The sequence below is a fragment of the Tenrec ecaudatus genome, chromosome 2 (assembly GCF_050624435.1).
Source record: "Tenrec ecaudatus isolate mTenEca1 chromosome 2, mTenEca1.hap1, whole genome shotgun sequence".
Classification (NCBI taxonomy): Eukaryota; Metazoa; Chordata; class Mammalia; order Afrosoricida; family Tenrecidae; genus Tenrec; species Tenrec ecaudatus.
The window spans coordinates 233,882,354-233,887,347 of NC_134531.1; positions in this window are offsets into that span (position 1 = coordinate 233,882,354).

The following is a 4,994-nucleotide window of genomic DNA, read 5'->3' on the forward strand; positions in this document are numbered from 1 at the left end:
CAAAGCAAGCAGAGTCAGCCCACAGGCAGCAAACAGCAGGGTGGGTCAGCAACAGTCAATAGCTCAGGAGCTTAGCAAAGCAGGCCCTGATGGGATATCAAACAAAACCCATGCACGGTCACAGGATCCACCAGCCTCAAGCTAAAGCATTGTACACACCAGCAGCAGAGTGGTGAAGCACCTTGAAGAAGCCTCAAGCTCTAGAGACAAGATCCACAGGTTGGTTTGGTCCATAGGTAGGCTCGCAAGTTGAGGCAGATAACTAGGAAAAGTATCAGCATACAGGTTCAATCACCAGAGAGGAAGAGAGGGGGGCGGGCCTTGCAGAGTGAGCCATTTATCTTTTTGACTTTCAATCAAACTGCTATCTGATTAATCCCGCATGTTCCTATTGGCCAGGTTGGCACAATTAACCTAACTGTCACACAGGTGGTGTGATGTGTTTGTTAGACCTGTTCATTTGCTTGTGTGTGTGTGTGTGTGTGTGTGTGTGTATACACACACCCTATGCAAGGAAAACATAGGATGGTGTCTTAAGTCACAACCTCTATTAGTGTAGAATCTTGCAAGATGTTTCCAAGGACACAATCCTTGGTCATACACTCTACCCTCTACTAAGGCAAATATGCAAAAACTAGACTTAGAAAAACTAAAAGGAAAAAACTGAAAGAAATTAAGAAATAAAGTTCAAGTCTCAAGATCCAACATGGAAAGTTTTTACAGGCAAAATATTGAAATTTTCTGGAAGCATCGAAAGATTATGTAAAGAATACCCAGAGTCACTCCACAAAAATGCTTTCAAAGGTGACATTTCACCATTTCAAAAGGTAGCATATTACCAAGAACCAATGGTACTGAAGGAAGAAGTTCAAACTGCATTGAAAGCATTAACTAGAAACAAGGCACTGGGAATTGATTGAAATACCAAATGAAATGTTTCAATGAACTGATGAAGAAATAGAAGCACTTACTCATCTATGCTAAGAAATTTGGAAGATAGCTACGTGGCTAACTGACTGGAAGATATCTATAATTGGACCCATTTCAAAGAGAGGTGATCCAAGAAAATGTTCCAATTATAGAACAATGCTATTGATATCACATGTAAGTAAAATTTTGCTAAAGATCATTCAATAACAGTTGCATCAGTACATTGACAGGGAGCTGCCAGAGATTCAAGCTGAATTCAGAAGAGGACGTGGAACAAGGAATATCATATTTGATGCAAGCTGGACCTTCTCTGAAAGCAGATAATACCAGAAAGATGTTTACTGAATATCCCAAGAAATTTGTGTGGATCATAACAAAATATGATTGTGGATCATAACAATTAAGAGTGTGAACCCCAGAACAGGATATTGTGCTTCTTCAGGATTTACAGGTGTGTAAAGAGGCAATTGTTCCGGAGAACAAGGGGATACTACATGGTTTGAAATTAGGAAACTTATATAACAGGGCTGCATTTTCTCACCATACTCATTCAACCTGTATGCTGAGAAAAGAACTAGAGATGGCTTATGTGAAGAAGGTGGCATCATGATTGGAGAGGCTTATTAACAACTTTTGATATGCAGCTGACACAACCTTGTTGCTGAACATGAGCAGGACTTGGAACAATTCATGAAGATCAAGGATTGTAAAGCAACGTACAGAAAACAGAAATCCTCACAACTGGGCTAATAAATAACATCATGATAAAAAAAGAAAAGATTAAACTTGTCAAGGATTTGTCTTGTTTGGATCCACAATCAACGCTCATGGAATCCCCAGTGAAGACATCAAAGGATGAATTTCTTTAGGTCAATCTGCTCCACTAGACCTCTTTAAAGCATGGCAAAACAAGGAGGATATTTTGAGGACTAAGGTGCACATGATCTAAGCCATATTTTCAATTTCCCCACATTTATATGAAGGTTGGACATTGAATAAGGAAGACAGAAGAATAATTGATGCATTCAATAATGGTGTTGACACATATTGTAAGTATCATGGTCTGTCAAAAGAACCAACAAATCTATCATGGAAGTAGTATAGCCAGAATGCTTCTTAGAGGTAAAATGGTGAGACCTAGTCTCACATGTTTTGGACATGTAGCCAGGAGAGACCAGTCCTGGAGAAGGACACCATATTTGACAAAGTTGTAGGGCAGTGAAAAGAGGAAGACCTTCAACAAGAAGGGTTGACGTAGTGGCTGCATCAATGGGCTCAAACCTAAGACCATATGTGAGGAAGGCACGGGACTCAGTAGGGTTTCATTCTGTTGTTCATATGGTCACTATGTCAGAACTGACTCGAAAGCACCTAACAAGAACAATTCAGGTAGAGTCTAAAGATGACTCCACCGCTCCTTCCACTCCCCCACCCCCACCTCCCCCACTATCATGATCCCAATTCTACCTTACACATCTGGCTAGACAAAAGGATGTACACTTGTACAGATAGAATTCTACCTTACAAATCCGACCTTGTACCTTATAAGCCAGATTTGTAAGGTACAATTCTACCTTACAAATCGGCTAGAACAGAGGATGTACACTGGAACAGACAACATAGGGAATCCAGGGCAGATGATCCCTTCAGGACCAGTGGTGAGAGTGGCAATACCGGAGGGTGGAGGAAGGGTGGGGTAGAAAGGGGAAATTATTGTAAGGATCTACATATAACCTCCTCCCTGGGGGACTGATAACAGAAAAGTGGGTGAAAGGACATGTTGGACAGTGTAAGACATGACAAAATAATAATAATTTATAGATTAATCAAGGGTTCATGAGGAAGGGGGAGTGTGGTAGGAGGGGGAAAATGAGCTGATACCAAGGGTTTAAGCAGAGAGCAAAATTTTGAGAATGATGAGGGCAACAAATTTACCAAAGTGCTTGACACAATGGATGAATGTATGGATTGTGATAAGAGCTGTATGAGACCCCAATAAAATGATTTAAAAATAAAGATGACTCCAAGGGGAAAGATATTAATTGGTTCGCATTCTTTACTAAAGTCACCTAGTCCTGTCCATTATTAGAGTGCCCTCCAAAATGGAGTGTAGCCACACGTGTAGAGAAACAGCGTATATCACATAGGGATTATGGCTATGAAGGCAATATTAATTGATTATAACTGTATAACTTTAAGAATATCATTAATTTTCAGAAATGAATGGCATTTGCAGTCTCACCAATTAGCTCAAAAATAGACTTATTTCTTATTAGTCTGATTTCTGTTTATGATTTTCTTTTTGTTTCTTTCTTTCTTTGCCGTCTTCATTATTTTAAAGATTCCTCAGGTTGTTAAATTTATGTTTGGAAAGACATTTGATTACTTCCTTCAAAATATATATCACTTCTCCAACTTGAGGTTTATATTTGAAACACTGCTAAGTCTATTTAGTAAGCCAAGGTTACATACACCGTAAAACAAGAGTATGCCATTTTAAAGTATTAATAACTTGGTCAATTTTTCTCTTTTCAAGGGATATATAAACCACCAGAAAGCTGAATTATTATATAAGTTGACAAAGCAGAAGCTGGAGTTAGAAATCTAATTATTGTCCATGATATCATTTCATATAAACCTAGTGAAAAATATTCAACTTTTAGCAGCCTCAGGACTTCTTTCTGTAAAGTATTTACAAAAACACTTTTTCAAGAGAACTGGTCATGTTTTATACATAGCATATGTATAAAACATGTTTTATACATACATACGTATGTATGTATGTATGTATGTGTATGTGACAGCGAAATCAAAGCTACTAAAAGTGATTCTTTCATCTCTATTCTTCTCTTTCAAAGTAGCAGTCAATAAATAATTCAGTGCATCAGATCAATCTGTTGCTTAAGTCAGTGAATGCAATATAGGTAACTCATTTATAAGCCATTTATTTTTTAAATTCTGCTCAATTTTCTTCTTGTTCTAAATTGCACATATAAAGAGATGCAAGAAGCTTAAGTGACTAAAAATGGATTTAAATACAGTTCAAGTCGTAAAAGAAGGTAATAAAATTAATAGTTATCGAGTGGAAAAATGCTTTTATAAGTCTTGTATAAAAATCTAGACACTCCAAAAGAGAGATTACTAAATTTGATGACATGAAAATAAAATGTCCTGACCTCATCATGGCCCACCAAGCCCCAGGGGCTACATCCCTGCTCATAGCAACCAATTCATAGAGAAGACAATAGGGCTGTCCCCACCATGAGACATGCCATTTCCTCACAGACTCATAGAACCATGGGGGACATTCCTAGAGTTATTGAGTGGAAAGTGTACTGGTCTACCCAATGCACAGTGGGTGAAAGGCAAACAGAGTGCAACTGGGCAGCAAGGGGTGAAAAGTAACCATGTCTCTGAGGAATCCTGAAAATAGACATCTGTCTTGTGGGACAGAGCTTGGCACCTCATCAGACTTGATCAGAAAACATACATAAGAGTCATCAGACAATCCTGAAGCCATCTATTGTTTGTTTGCTTCCACTTGTTAGGTTTTGGTTTATTTGTTTGTTTTCTCTTGTTAGGTTTGGGTTTATTTGTTTAATTATGGTTTTTGTTTTTCTTTCTCTTTCACCCTCTGTCTAGCGATATAAGATAGGCAAGAGGACCAATCCCCAAAGGAAAACTATGGGTCTAGTGGTTGTGGGGGGACATGGGAGAGTGGGGAGACAACAAAGTCAGAGATAAGGGAACATCAAGAGATGTAAAATTGATGGTGAGGAGGGCAGATTATATTCGGTGGGTCTTGATCAAGAACAATGTATCTGAGAGGAAACACCAAGAGCCGAATGGAAGGTGAGCATTATAGTGGGATAGGAGGAAGGTGAAAGGAAACAGAAGAAAAAAATGGGAGGCAATGGCTATTTACAGAGGTATAGCTATAGGCACATATATATGTAAATACATTAATTTATAATGAAAGAGATAGAGGCCAATATACCTATATTTATATGATAAGTATTAAGATAAGAGATGGATTGTGGGCCTCTGCTCCAGGTCTCTCTTAA